The following is a 16,132-nucleotide window of genomic DNA, read 5'->3' as shown; positions in this document are numbered from 1 at the left end:
GTAAAACGTGGTCAGGTTTCATTCTTTTGCACGTTGCAAATTAATCAATGTGATACACCACATTAATAATTAAAAAAAGGTTAAGAACCATATGATCCTTTCAGTAGATGCAGAAAAAGTGTTTGACAAAGTACAACATCCCTTCATAATAAAAACCCTCAACAAAGTAGGGTTAGAGGGCACATACCTCAATATAACAAAGGCCTTATATTTAAAAACCCACAGCTAATATTATTGTCAAAAGGGAAAAACTGAGAGCTTTTCCTCTAAGGTCAGGAACAAGACAGGGATGTCCACTCTCACCAGTTTTATTTATTTATTTTTTAATGTTTATTCTTGAGAGAGAGAGAGGGAGAGAGAGAGAATGAGCAGGGGAGGAGCAGAGAGAGAGAGAGAGAGAGGGAGACACAGCATCTGAAGCAGGCTCCAGACTTTGAGCTGTCAGCACAGAGCCTGACATGGGACTTGAATTCATGAACTGTGATATTATGACCTGAGCCAAAGTCAGATACTTAACTGACTGAGCCACCCAGGTAACCCCACTCTCACCACTTTTATTCAACATAGTGCTAGAAATCCTAGCCATAGGAATCAGACAACAAAAAGAAATAAAAGGCATCCATATTGGATAGGAAGAAGCCAAACTGTTACTATTTGCAGATGACATGATACTCTATATAGAAAACCCAAAAGAATCGACCAAAAAGTTGTTAGAACTGATAAATTAATTCAGTACAGTTGCAGAATACAAAATTGATGTACATAAATCTGTTGCATTTCTATACAGAAATCAATCATGAAGCAGCAGAAAGAGAAATCACGGAATCAATCCCATTTATAATTGCACCAAAGACAATAAGATACTTGGGAATAAGCCTAACCAAAGAGATGAAAGACCTATACTCTTAAAACTATAAAACTGATGAAAGAAAAAAAAAACTGATGAAAGAAATTGAAGATGACACAGAAACATGGAAAGGTATTCCGTGCTCAAGGATCAGATGAGCAAATACTGTTAAAATGTTTCTACTACCCAAAACAATCTACACATTCAATTCAATCTTTATCAGAATACAACAGCATTTTTCAAAGGGCTAGACAAAACAATTCTCAAATTTGTATGGAACCACAAAAGACCCAAATAGCCAAAGCAATCTTGAAAAAGAAAAGCAGAGCTGGAGACCTCACAATTCCAGACTCCAAATTATATTACAAAGCTGTAGTGATCAAAACAGTCTGGTACTGGCACAAAAACAGACACATAGATCAGTGGAACAGAATTGAAAACCCAAAAATGGACCCATAACTATATGATCAATTAATCTTCAACAAAGCAGGAATGAATATCCGGTGGGAAAAAGACAGTCTTTTCAACAAATAGTATTGGGAAAACTGAACAGCAACACGCAAAATAATAAATTTTCTTATTTACATCTTCAAAATGTTCTGGCTTCCTGCTGCACTAGTAATAAAACTTAATGACTTTAAATGTCCATATACATCCTCAAAGGGAGGTCTTGTTTATCACTACATCTAAATAGCCACCTCTGTCTTCCTATCACTTCCTGCCCTCTTTTCTGTTAGTGCTATTAGCTCCTTTTAATTGCACAGTGTTGGAAACAAACATTCAACCTCAAGAAAGGGTTTATATATTCTGATACAGCTATGTTCTGAATTATCAGGCAGCCTACACTCTGGAAAAGCTGTCCTGTGTTACTTTCCCAAGAAGAGCTTGGCTGACCTGCTTCCTGGCTTATGATTAAGCCATTAAAACAAATTCCTTTGTGTTTCTATCTTCCCTTTTCTTTGGAGATAGCCAACAGACCCAGAGTTCAATTCTCATTACTTCTTTGCTAACTAGTTTTATCACTTTGGGCAACTTATAATTTATTGAAACTCTGAGCTGTAGTTTTTTCATCCATAACATGGGGAAAATACCAAGGTTATTATGAGAAGCATGGACAGGATACGTGTAAGGCCTCGGGCAAACACCTGCTTCATTCTGTGGGTCATGTGTCAGTTCTCTCTTATTTACCCCTTTTTATGTGGCACAGTTGCTGGGCAGAACTAGTTGCTTAGTCCTCTGTGTTCTAGCAGCTTTTCTTTTTCCTGAAAGAGCTTTTGCCAGGGTGGGTTGAGACTTTTCTTTTTGTAAGTTTCTCTTCGTTGGCTAGACTGAGAGCTTTTCGAAGAGCACAAATGTGCTGGTTTTGTCTCTGAATCCCCAATACCAGGCACAGAGTCTGGGGGAATAGCAGAATGTGGGGAATTCCAGTTCCAATGACATTTCTCTTATGAAATCTTTTGATCCTCTAACTAGAAATAATTTTTCTCTCTGGTAGGAATTGAGTGCTCTGATCACATTCTGCCTTGAATCATAGTTATTTGTGAGCTTTTTTTTTTCCCCGTTTGATTTACTCTCCAGCCCTCTCGTGCAGCACCCCAGTCATATGATTACTGGAACTGCATCTTATTCACCTCTGAAACTGCAACAGTGTCTGGCCCATACATTCCATCATTTGTTTAAGATACAATTCTTGAGCAAGGAGCAAGGGATATGAGTCACACATTTAATGTACAATTCAGTTTTTGCCTTTTTTTGTACAGGCCTGCTCAGCAAACCACTTCCCCATTGCACAATGAATTGAAGGGTGGGGCTGCTCCCAGTGTTAAAGTCAGGGGTTACCAGAAGTCATTCCTCTACCTCTTAATAAAAAACATTAACTCACAACTTGATTTCAAATCCAGGCCTCCCTATTTTACCAAGAATGTCAGGATAAGAACCCAAATCGTTATACATGTGTAAAATATAATACAAACTTTGAGCAAGGCAAGGATTAGAACTGATGAGAAGATAAAGTAAACTTGGAATGTAATGATCGGATTATAGCTTCTACGGTCACAGAGTTTTTAAAAAGTTGTTGACCTTAGCAACTTCATTGCACCACATATGGCTATTTAAGATTAATTGCATTGGTTGGCATTACATTATATTAAACTTTCCTTATGGAAATAGAGGGCAGCCGAATAGAGATTTTGTCAGGATCTAGCAGCCTCTTACTGAATATTTCAGCCATTGAACAAATGTTTACTGAGCTTCTATCATGTGCATGCTCAGGGCTAGAAATGGCTGATAGGCAGGTAGGAGATAGACCCTGCCTTTGCTCTTTTTTTTCCCTTTCTTGCTATTAAGTAATCTAAGTTGACTGTATTTATCCTGGTCACCAAACTTGCAGACTTGCTATCGGGAATAAAGAGAGTGTTTATAAAGCAGTTCAGATGTTTGGATAAGCACGATGTAAGAACCCTATGTGATTATTCTCCAGCATAATACTAAAGTGTTAAAAATCAACCATGAAATTGCATTTCTAAGGCCCTTTTACTTTTGACTTTAAGATTTCTTAATAGTCAAGTCTACTGACTCTCATTTGATTACCGGTTTTTAAAATTAAACTTATTTGCACCATTTAACAAAGAAATAGTGTTTTGATTCTTCTTGCAATATAAATGCTCCAGTCTGAGGGATGTTTTATGGCGTTGTTTTTCTTTAATGTCCGTATTTCCTCCTTAGTCTCACAGACATTAGAACCAGAAAGGAACTTGGGTATCATCTAATTCAATGCCATTCAAACATTTTCATTCTTTTCAAACATTTGAAAGTGCTTTTTTTCTGAATACTTAAAGTTGTAGAAAAATTTTGCATACTGAAATGTATTTAATTATTAATTAATAATACTTAATTTTCTCTTTTTCATTAAAGACATACTGCTGTCAATCAGAGCTTCCAGTTAGTATGAGGTAATTAGGATTAGTAATAAGCAGTGTGGTTATTGATTCTGGAATCAGATTACCTGGTGTTGATTTTCTTTCCACCACTAACTAGCTGTGCAAATTACTTAACTCTCTGTGTCTCAGTTTCCTTATCAGTGAAATCATGATAACAGTAGCACATACCTCATTGAGTTGTGAGGATTCCTGCATCATCACAGCCCCAACAAAGAAAAGGGCCCCCTTTGTTATCCTGTCAAACCTCAATCTATATAATATTCAGTTTCTAATAAAATTTTAAAAATATTTTAGCTTGTGAATTGCTATTTGAGAATCAACTTATCCTTTAACGATGAGGAACTTGAAACCTAGAGAAGTGAGTTCCCTGAGGACTCCCAGCTACTCAGGGCCAGAACCTGCACTGGACCCTGGAACTTCCAGACTGTGGGATTGAATGTTTATCAGGCTAATTAGAAGCCTGTTCATACAGGTCACAAATGCACCCAGATCACATGCTGTGAAACAGACGTAGGATCAGGACATTAGAAGCACTTACTGTTTTGGGTTCTGTGCACACTGAATGTAATCAAATATTTATTCATTTATTTGTTCATTTATTTTTAATTTTTTAATTTATTTTTTTGAGAGACAGACACACACAGAGCATGAGTGGGGGAGGGGCAGAGAGAAAGATAGACACAGAATCCTAATCAGGCTCCAGGCTCTGAGCTGTCAGCACAGTGCCCCACATGGGACTTGAAGTCATGAACCACGAGATCATGACCTGAGCCAAAGTCGGACTCTTAACTGACTAAACCACCTCAGTGCCTCTGAATGCAATCAAATATTTAAATTCCATTTCATTCAGAATAATAAAAGCCCCTTGACATCTGTAAGGAATAGCTCTAGAACTTGGAGATACCAAATTGTCAATCTCAGTGTAGCATATAGCTTTCTCTAGAAAATGCATTAAAGAATAACTGAGAAATTAAAATAACCCTCAAAGACCCTTAATAAAGTCTATGCATATTACACTAGAGTAACTTATAGTGGTTTTAAAATAAATTCTGCCACAGAAATAAACTCGAAACTATATTATAACATCATTATTGAAACAAAGCAAACCAAAACCTTACCCAAATGTGCAAAAATTCAGGGAGGATGAGGGGTGTCCGTGACCTTTGCTACCCAGTACTGTGCTGATTGATGGAACAAGGACCAGAAGTGGCCACACTGCAGGATGAAGTCAGCATGGCCTGCTGCAGAGCCCCTGCGCTGACTGCAGACTCTGGCCCCTTAGCTATACTTCCTGAGTGCTCAGTGACCTTCTCAGCCAGTCCTGGCAGATTCCCAGTCCTGTCGCAAACCGATTACCAATACCTAGCTGTCAGGAATCTTTTGGGAAGCTTTTGAGGAGTGGAAATTTGAGAATGATAAACCAAGAATGCCAAGGATTCTTGTATTCAGTGCTGGTGAGGGCTTATCAATACTTATATATACCGCTGAGAGGACTGTAAATGGATTTAAACCTTGAAGAGGACAATTTAATATTTCATTATTATAAGTTTAAAATTTTCCATTTTCTTTAACCAATAAGTCCTATCTAAAAATTGATTTTAAAGGAACAATAGATTCACAGCTGTTAAGTAGCATTATACAATAGCAAAATATAGGAAACAATCTCAATGGCCATCAATAGGAAACTGATTTTAAAAATATTATGTTTATGCAGTGGAAAACTAAATGGCCAATCCAAAATATATTTAAGGATAGAATTTATTGATGTGGGAAAATAGGCTATAAAATTGATTCAAAAAATCAGATTTCAACTCTATACATGCACATTATGGTCCCTTTTTTTTATTTAATGTCTTCAGAGGCTCCTGGGTGGCTCAGTTGGTTGAGCATTTGACTTTGGCTCATGGTTCATGAGTTCAAGCCCCACTCCAGGCTCTGTGCTGACAGCTCAGAGCCTGGAGCCTGCTTCAGATTCTTTGTCTCCCTCTCTCTAACCCTCCCCCACTCGTGTTCTGTCTCAGCCTCTCTCAAAATTAAATAAATATTTAAAACTTTTAAAAACAAAAAATAAAAACAAAAGAAAATCTTCAAATAGAAAGAAGACAGAAAGGAAATACACCAAAATATAAAGAATGGTATATTTTAGAGTTGGGATTATAAGTGATTTTTATTTTTCTGTATGTATCATTTCTATACTAAGTGGTACTTTTAAAAATCAACTGGCTTTATTAAATCATACATACACGTGTTTGTGATGTTAAATATGGAATGAAAAGAAATCCAGACATGTATTTCCTCTTCATAGAAACAGTACTGTTAAGAGTTTCTTGTGTATCCCTCCAGAGATTCTGTGGTGTGGGCATTGTGTGTGTAGAAGCAGGATGGGAAGGGCAAGTAGTCAGATAAGGAATCACTTCAGGAGAAGTGTAGCTCTGAAGCTTAAATCCCAGTGGAGAGTTGGTCTCATACTGAGGTGAGATGCCAGATAGTCTAACCACTTATCAATTGGTTTTTGGCCGAAAGTGAGGGGAACAGAGCTTCCCCGGAGAGTCAGCTCCCATTTGGGCAGTCCCTGAGGGCCATCAGCAGTGAATATTCACAGCAGCTTGGGACAGACAGGTAGCAATAAGTCACCCAACAGTGTTCACTACACCAACTCAATCATTTCCTAGTTTTATTTGCTTACAAAAAGTTAATTCATAAATCTACTCATTGTTCTTTCTAGCTATTGACTCTAAAAGTCCTCATTCCTTATCCAGTAAACATATTTGTGCAGAAAAGAAAGCAAATTTATTGTTTCCCCTAATAAAAATTGGCACAGTATAATCTTTTAATAAAATATGCTTGCTTCCTTTAAAAAATATACTCAACACACAAAAAAATAAATAAAATAAATTTAGTAAAAAAAAGTTAAATTTAGTTTTAACTTTTGGCAAAGAACTAAATATACTTTTCATTGTTCTCAAGTACGTAGTTTCCTTAGTTGGACTTTGTTACTAGATTATGATTGGTGTTTGTGCTTGGATCTCAACAAATGTCATTGTTTTCACAGGTCTTCATTCTCTGGGCTTTCTGAAATATTGGCTCCTAGTTTCGAAATTCTCCCTGCTTTGGGGGCAAGTAGCAAAGCTCCAAATACATACCAGAGGCAACTGATAATTGGAAAGGAACCTAAAGGTTGACTAATCCAAACCTCTAAGTTTATAGGTGTGGACACTGAGGCGCAGAGAAGGGACATGACTTAGCTAAGGCTGCAAATCAAGTGAGAGGTAGAAAACAGGGTTAGGACCCCAGTCACCTGGCTCTTCTGAGTTCCTGAAAGACTGGCTGCTGGTTCCCCCAAAGGAACATTAAGCCATTGAGATGAATTTCGGTGGAATTCAAATTTCTTGTTTCTCTTTTATAGCCTTGACAGTTACTCCCAGTAACTTAACCCGGGGCGGGGGGAGGGCAAAAAACACTTGGGAATTAAAATTTTTCTGAGGGCTCACTACAGTGTATTCAAGTGTGAAGTGGGGCAAAATGCAGAACAGGTTGGACTTGGATGCGTGTGGGGAAATTCTTTGACATTTGAGCATTTTGGATTATTCAGGAAATTCCTCAGAGACTTGGCTTTCCTCTGTATTGTTGTCCTTGGAACTGCCATGAGGCTAGGGAAAGAAACAGGACTCACACTAATTATTTACAACAACTTCCCAGGGGGACCAGAATTTGTATTCTATGGGCAGATTCTGAAATCCCAGCCCTTCTGCATCTCCACCCGAAGAAGGCTGGGCTCTGACAGGTTACTCCTGGGAGTAGAGCAGAAGAATTCTCAAGGTAGGGCATCTATATAGAAGGGTAATTACAGTCTTCAGACAGAATAGGGTTATGCTTAATTAACAGAGTTGCTCTGTTCCCAAGGGGTAGACATTTGTACAAGTGTTTTCTATGGATAAAGAGAAAGGAGACATTTCTGAGTCTTGGAGGAGGTTTGGAAGTCTTTCTTGGGCCTATAGTTTTAAAACAGGCTGTGTGGCTAAATGCAAATAAACAAGTTCAGCCATGTTGAGCCCTGACCTCCTGTCTGGGTGGGGGGAAGGGGGGAAGGAGAAAGAAGTTGCTATTTCTCTACAGTTCTATCAAGTTCTTGGTATGGTAGTGGATACTTTCCCTTCACCATCTCATCCAGTCCCCACAACAATGGTGTGAATTAGGTATGAGAGTTCTTATTTAACAGACAAGGAAAACAAGCACAGAGGGAAGGTGGCTGGCCAAGGCCACAGAGCTGGTAAACAAGTGAAAGCTAGGCTGTAAAGCCTTAACTACTCACTCTACTTCCAAAATGGCCAAGATTCATTTCCTAGTGCTTTCTTCATTTCTCTCTAATATCTGTGGGTAAATCAAAGAAAGCATATAGTAAAGACAATGAAATTCTACTTGTTTTTGTTGATTTGTTTGTCAAATGGTGTCAACCCATTTTTTTCCTATCCTAGGCAAAATATGTTACATCCTTCACATCTCAGCCAAAGGCTACCTCCTTGGGAATTTCTCATTCCCCCATAAGCTAGGTTTCTGCTCTCTTAAACCTTCAGATCATTCTGTGTTTGCAAATTTTATATCTGTATCAGGCCTACTCTAAATTCTTAGAGTCTAGCATCCAATGGAGACCCAACAAATGCTGGCTGCCATGAATTCAGGCTGACCTGATCAGGGAAATGGCACAGCGAGCACAGTGAGACAGCTAAGTTCTCATAGGATTCAGCTGCTCTGGGAGGCTCCTTCATCCTGCAGCTACCACATTCAAGTGACATATCCATATCTCAATAGAGATGTGACCTAAGGTTAAGGCCCAAGGCCCAGGAGCACTTACCTACTTCCTATACTATTCCTGGCCAGTAAAACTCTGCTCCTCCATGCTCCTGGCTGCCTGGGATCCCTCCAGTTCAGAATCCTTCCTAGGTCTCAAGGTTTCAGTTCTCCTTCCCGAAAGAGGGCTAAATGTGGTGCCTGCCACAACACTCCCCATATTCTCTCTGAATAAAATAAAATTAATAGCATTTGCCACTTATTAACCTCCCCCTTCTTAAATACATATTATTAAATTTTCTTGATGGGGTGCCTGGGTGGCTCCGTTGGTTAAGCATCTGACTTCTGTTTGGGTCATGATCTCATGGCTCATGATTTCAAGCCCCACGTTGGGGTCTGTGCTGATGGCTCAGAGCCTGGAGCCTGCTTCAGATTCTGCTCTGGCTTTCTCTGCCCCCAGCCTCCTCTCAAATATAAATAAGCATTTAAAAAATTAAAAAAATTTTTTCTTGCTATCTTTAAAATTACCCCGTGAGAGTAATTTGACTCCAGACCTCATGTTTTTCCCACTTGGGAGCAAAGGCCATATCTTACACATTTTATAACATATGTAGTGCTTCATAAAGAGTATGTACTAGCACTTAGAGAACGGAATGAAAGGCCTTTCCTGTTGATAAAAACCAGCAGCACAAAACACACCCAAGAAGCACCATAAGAGATAATTCAACAGGAAGGGCATCATGGGCCCTGGCTTAACTGCATCCACCTTTTGTGTATCTATTGATAACCTTTTGGGGCCAGTAAACTTTTCACTGATAATTCAAAAAGGAGCATTTCAAATCCCAACAGGATTATAAACTTTATCTGTGAGCTTCAGGTTGGGAAATTGTTTTCCTAAAATATCTGCATCTCACACCAAAATTCTCCATTCCTTATATTTTGATTTCTTCTTCCTCTTTTACTGATTCATTAAGTCAATGTTTATTGGGGTCTACTATGTGCCACGCACAATTTTAGGGACTCCAATCACATGTCATTCTCCACCTTCACTCATCCATTCATTCGTTCCTCTATTAAGTCACTTATTATTTAACTGTGTATAAGGCATGGAATTTCACTTCTTCTACATTTTTACTGAAATATCTCTGGGATAATTGGGGAAAAAAGTGAGTATCCTAGGGACAGTTTTCCCAACCAGCTCCAAGTACCTGCTCCATTGGGGTGCTGGGTTCTAAATGCATAGAGCAGTGAGAGGTGAGTTTCAGCCATGCCTTTTACTTGGTGTGCAATGTGGGGAAATCACTTACCCCTTCACAAGCCTCAGTTTTATCCTTTACAAAATGGGGATCACACCCCTTACTGCACAGGGCTGTGGAGGATCATACGGGAATTCAGGTAAAAGTGTGTAGCACAGTGCACAGGGGACTCTCACCAGCATGACAGTGTAAGTCTCCAAGCAGCCTTCTTCCTGCCAACACCACAAGGCAGGCAGATTGCAAAAGCATCTTGACAGTATGGAGCAGCACGTGATCTCCCCTGGTCACCTCAGGGAGGCTGCGAGGCAGGGTTACATTCGGGCAAAGAGAGTCCAATGGCAGCCTTTGTCTTTATCAGCCTGAGCAGCAGCGCAGTCTGAGGGCACAGGCAGTGACATTCCAATTCTCTGACTGGACACTCAAGGGGAGAAGGGATTCTTGGAAAGAGATGAGGGTGGGTGGGGGGCCTACTGGCTGCTCTGCAGCTTTTTCTGCCTCCCTTGCATTTCCCTTTTGGTAGTTGCCTGTTTCCAAGGCCGCCTCAGGAGAGGAGCAGAGCTGCTTTTGTTTTGTGATTCTGAGGCACAGCTGGGGCACCAAGGGTGAGGGTGGGAAGAGTGTGATTTGGTCCTGTGCCCCACCCTGAGTGGTGCGCTTCTTGCATCACAGGAAACCCTATGGCTTCCATGCACCTGGAAGTGGACAGACTCCCAGATGTCTAGGACTTAGAATGGAGTATTCAGGAGAAGCAAGACATTCCTGCCCTTTGAAGCTCCCATCTTGTTTTCTAGTTGTGCACAACAGAATGGGTGCTTGGTGTGTTTAGTGAATGCACGCAAGAGCCCTCACTTGGGAAAAGTCACAAGTAATCACTTCACCCATTGCCAAACACAATTGCAGCTTCCCCCTGGGGTGGTCTGGGGTTGAATGTGCGTTCATTTAGTTATAAACTCACCAACAAACAACAAATTCAACAAACCATTGGCAGTGCATTCTGACCCTGCCCTCAATGAGCTAACAACCCAAATATCTTCTAGAAGGAGCAGTCACTTTGTAATTGTGTAATGGAAACCTGCAGTCAAAAGAAAACTCCAATGAGGAGAGAACATCTTGTCTTCTTCCTGGCCTGGGCCACTCATCCTGTAGAGCTTGAAGCTCTCATATTCTCCATAGGTTTTCAGGATAGGAGGTGGGGGAACCTGACCTTTCTTCATCCCTCTTTCTTGAGGCATAAAATCTCTACTCTGTTAGTCTCTGTATGATCTCAGAACAACTTTTATGGAGTCTCAGTTTGTGCACCTAAAAAAGAAATAGTAATATTACCTATCTCCTACTACCTTCAGGTAAAGAAGATAAAGAACAAATAATAAAGAAGATAAAGAACAAATAATTTCTATGAGGGTGCCTTGTAAAATGCACTATACGTGTCAGTTATTAGCACTAGGGGGAAAAAAAAAGAACTATCCCCCACCCCAAATAAACATAACCCAAAACCTCAAATCAAGGACCATCTGTAGAAACTGTCCTTTATAGACCTTGGGCAAGTTATACGACCTCACAGCCCCTCAGTTTCCTCTTTCATAAATGTGAGGCTATGTTGCCTCCTTCAAAGGGTTGCCAGAATTAAAATAACGTAGTTGCACGTATAGGAGGATTAGGAGGAACTTGACGGAGGAACAAGGGGGAGAAGAAGGGGGGAAANGGGGGGAGGGGGGAGGGGGATGGAGGAGGACACTTGTGGGGATGAGCACTGAGTGTTATGTGGAAACTAATTTGACAGTAAACTATTTGTAAAAAAAAATAAAAATAAAAAAATAACGTAGTCACACGGCCAGCACCTTGTCGGGCCTACAAATGGCGCTCAGTAAATGGTTCTCTCCCCGCGTCAGCCCGGGACTTCCCCACGGAGGACTCCGTGACAAGAACTGCCCGAGTCTGCTCATACACCCCACCCCAGCGCCTCCTGCGCTGCCGGCTCCCAGCCGCTCCCACAGCTCCGTGAAGTGCAGACTCGGAGAAACTTGGGGAGGTCGGAGCAAGCTGTTCGGGCCCGCACCCGCCCTGCCGCGCACGCGCGGCTCTTCTGTCGCCCGGAGCAGCGCCTGCTTGTTACCTTTCACCTAGTTCGCGCGGCCAGCCGCGCGGGGTAACTCTAGGGCAAACGCCGAGCCGTGTGCGCCTGCGCGCAGCCAGCTCCCGGCTCCGGCGGGGCGTCCAGAGCGCTTAGTTTTTAGTGGTTTCCGTTCCCCTCCGAAATAAAGGGTGTGCGCTTTGCGGATGTGCCCTAATTTCTGGGTCTGGCGGGGTTGGGCACAATCTCAGGCCCGTGAGGCGACTATGGATCCCTCAGTCGTCACGCCCACACATCCCCTTGTCCCGCACCTCCTGCCCCCTCTCATTCTCCCGTCCCCCGTCGGTTATCTTCACACACCCCTCCCCACAGCTGCCCCGTTCTGCTCTGCAGTGTCCCCACATCCTCTTTCCCCAAAAGGCGGTTAGGAAAGGAGCCCCTGGCTTCCGAATGGAGTCCATGCTCACAGAAAGCCACGTGGGCGCACATCTCAAGTTCTTACTTCTGCCCGGGAGGGGCCCCGACTTAACGACCAGGTTTGGAGAGGAAAGGAGCACATTTTCTAATTTTTTCTTTTTCCAAATGGCTTCATTGAAGATCGCCGAGGCTGCCGCGCGTCTCGGGGTTACTGCCGGGCACCGGGCGGGGCGTGCGCAGTGGCGCTGGGGGAGGGAAGGACTTCCGCGCGCTCAGAAACCACACTCGCCCAGACGCTCTCAGCCGTCTGGCGAGGTTTTGAGTGCCCAACCGCACAACCCCAGTGACGCTCTTCAGGGGTCTTTGGTATCTCTGCTCCAGGGGTCCTCCCTCTCCTCACATTCCACCCATTGAGGGGGAGCGAACGCGGTCTAGGAGGAGGACTAAGAGCCAGACGTGTGCAAAATGTACATCATCTCCCTGTGGCCTGTCCCCCTTTCTTCCTACTTTGATTCCTACAGTCCTGTAACAACCCCAAGCCAGTCAAGGCCTGCCTGAGTTCTTCAGGTTCTGCCACCGACTGGAGTGATTTGCATGAAGTCCTTGCCCTTTTCAGGTTCACTGTACCTTCTCCTGTTAGATGTAGGGGTTAGTCTGGATGCCCCCGAGGCCTTTCAGCATTAAAGTTAGATGACGATTAGTAAGATCTTCAATTCCATAGTGTCGTCTCCTCCATTTCATACAGTGCCAGGAAGGAATACTGTTAAAGAGAATTACCATCAAAGTTACAAGGTTGTTTCATGATTGGATATTTTGAAGTTTCCTAGGTTTCTTTGAAAGGTTTTGTAACTGAAGGTATTAACATTTAAGGTTGAGTATGAAGGTCTTTCTCCAGTGTACTAGGAAACTTGAGGACACCCACCCCAAATTATATTTCTTTGACTCTGCCATTGCCCCCAGCACAGTATGTAATGTAGCCAGTTGGTGCAGATTTGTTCTTAATGATAAAAGAAAATTTGTGACTAGTGGGGCTAGGGCTCCAATGCTTTCATTTTAATATAAATAGATTTTTAAAACTCATGAGCCAATAAATGTATCACATGAGGAAAAAATGTGAACATAGAGAAATCACTTAGAAGGATGTTAATCTGATAAATCCTAAATGAGTCTATACATTCTAACCAAGATTAGTATAAAATCCTGTACTTAGTTTAAAAAATCTACCGACATACTTTATGAGGGGAATGGAAATAAGGTATCAATAAATGCAGAGCTTCTTTACATTTCTGTCTTATGTAATCTTTATGATGAATCTGTGAATTAAGTGAGTACAAAATTATGGTTTCCATTTTGCAGTGGAAGAGACTGTAGCTGAGAGAGATTGAACATCTGGAGACACAGCCAGCATGTGATTAAACTGAATTCAGGACTTCTAAGGCCAGCCCTTCTGCTTTAGAGGGTGCCTTCCAATAATGTGTGCACACATATGTGTGCAGCCTTGCGTGGAGATGGGGGGAGATGGAGAAATGCAGAGATTAGATTTGTCTAGAGGTGGGAGAGAATATGGGCATTTTAAATTATTAATATTACAGCTAATATTTATTGAACGTTACAGTGTTTGAGGTACTGGGTTAGTATCTTGCGTATATTAATTCAATTAATTCTCCTAACAACTTTATAAGGTAAGTAATAATATTGTCTCTTTTAGAGCAGTTGAGGAAACTGGGGCCTAAGAAAGAGATGAATTGTTCAAGTTCTCACAGGAAGTGGTAAAGCAAGGATTCACCATAGGACTAACTCCAGAGCTCAAGGAGAAATTTTGTTTTAGGCATTTCTGTTGCCTGAAAACCCCTGATGAATCAGCAATGAAATGTAGGTGTAAGGAGCCAAAGGGACCTCAGGTTGCATTACTAGAAATTCAGAGTAAAGAATTAAGTGGAGGCTCCTGCTCTCCTGTATGTTCATCAGATCCCACCTGAGTCTGGGCTCAGGTCTGGGCACCATATATGAAGATGTGGACACTTAGCATTAGATGGCAGCCAGGAGCACAGCTGGGGGTTGTCCAAGATGAAGGGCCCAGGGAGGAACTGTATTTGGCTCTTCTGATCTCTGCCATCACCTTGGAACCCTTTAGATTCCCACGGCCTAGCACAACATACAAGGCAGCGTGGTATAGTGAAAACAGCAAGGGATTCCAAGTTAGATCCACATGGTCTTGATTCTGCTCATGCCTTCCCAGCTACATGACCATAAGTAGGTATATTCCTTAACTGCTCTGAACCTTCGTTTTCCCAGTTATAGAAGAGGGAGAGCATCAGCCCTACTATGCAGCATTCCTGTGAGAACTGATTGAGATAATGTACATTTACTAACCGTCCCCTCCCTGTTTCCCATCCCTATACAAATGCAGAGCAAGGATGAGTTGAATCTTTGGCCAGTAATTGAATGAAGTCCTTAAAAAGAATAACTTCAAATCTTCAGCAAGGTCTTTGTGTAGCACAAGTTTGGCTGGGTTTTAAGAAAAAGTAGTGGGCTGGAGAGAGCTCAGTGAGTTTGTCTGCAAAATGGAACAAGAGGAATTTGGAGTCTGAGGCAATCTGAGAGTGAAAGCTTGAGGAGGAAAGGTATTAGGGAGAAGGATAAGAGGGGAGAATTGAAGAACCTGTCAGGAGGCCCTATTTGAACATGTGGACATGGTTAAAGACTATAAAGAATGGGGATGACTGATAATTGAATTTAAAGTTGATTAGTGGATGATGACATGTTGATAATGCTGTAAACTCCCGAGTGCGCAGTGGGGGAGCCAACCTTGGAGAGCTGAGCATGAAGAAAAAGAAAAAAAAAATTGATTGGGTTGTTGTAATGTAAACTTTGTCTTTCCCCAAAGGTTCAGTAAAAATTGCTACACACATGAGTACCTTGGTAAGTTTTGTGTGGACATCATTTCACTTAAACATTTGTGGGACATGGTCGCACAGTTTATTATAGAATAGCAAAACAATCCCAAACAGAATAATTTGAAGAGGAATTGGTGTTTAGAGTGTGAGCTAATCAAGAAGTATTATGTACCCTTTGGAATTGAAAGAACTCTCAGGGAGATTATTAGGTTTTTCTCTACTCCATGGAAAAGGAGATCTAAGCCACTATTATCTGCATAGGAAGGGTCACTTTGATTCCAAATGAAATCTGAATTTTAGATCTGAATTTTAGAAACTTAGTGTAGAGCAGATACTTTTAGAAGTAGGTAATTTTAAAAATTCATTTTATCTATTCCTTATATAGATTTTGTGTGAATGAGGAACTGTTCTAAGCACTTTAAATATATAGCAGTTTTAATTCTCATTACCATTCCATATATACTATTTACCCTATTTAAATATGCATGCACTGAGTCACAGAGAAGGTAAGTTGCCCAAGGTACCACAGCTAGCAAATGGTGCAGGTTGGATTCAAGTACAGGCAAATCTGTATACTAGCTGGCAAATATAAAGTCCACTGCCAGGCTGAGGCAAGGCCACTCCTTCTCTTCTGTGTATGGGCACGATTATAAGCTTGTTGACCACTGATGATAGAAAAGCTTCTACCAGACCAGGAAGTTATCAGAAGAAGAGGAAGTGGCTTCAAGTCTGAAGGCTTTCTGCACATGGATGAAGGAACAGGTCTGGTGTGATTAAGAAAGCCCCTCTCTCCCCTGGTAGTTTCCCATGTGAGAAATTCTCTCAAGGAGATTGCAATTTGCAGTAGATGATTGCTTTCCTAGCCGCTGTTTGAGATATCCTGAGGGACATGGAAGTAAGAGAGACTTTGAGGAATG

General features: G+C 41.5%; 1 non-coding gene across 1 annotated transcript; it reads left to right on the top strand.

Annotated features, from left to right (window-relative positions):
- Positions 1-15,066: 15,066 nt before the first annotated feature.
- On the top strand, positions 15,067-15,146 carry LOC144236301 (small nucleolar RNA SNORD55/SNORD39). Its single transcript, XR_013336483.1, has one exon. It is a non-coding gene; the product is annotated as a small nucleolar RNA SNORD55/SNORD39 (small nucleolar RNA).
- Positions 15,147-16,132: the final 986 nt, after the last annotated feature.

Source organism: Crocuta crocuta, unplaced genomic scaffold, assembly GCF_008692635.1.
Source record: "Crocuta crocuta isolate KB4526 unplaced genomic scaffold, BGI_CrCroc_1.0 scaffold95, whole genome shotgun sequence".
Taxonomy (NCBI): domain Eukaryota; kingdom Metazoa; phylum Chordata; class Mammalia; order Carnivora; family Hyaenidae; genus Crocuta; species Crocuta crocuta.
This window is presented reverse-complemented; position numbering and strand designations above follow the sequence as displayed.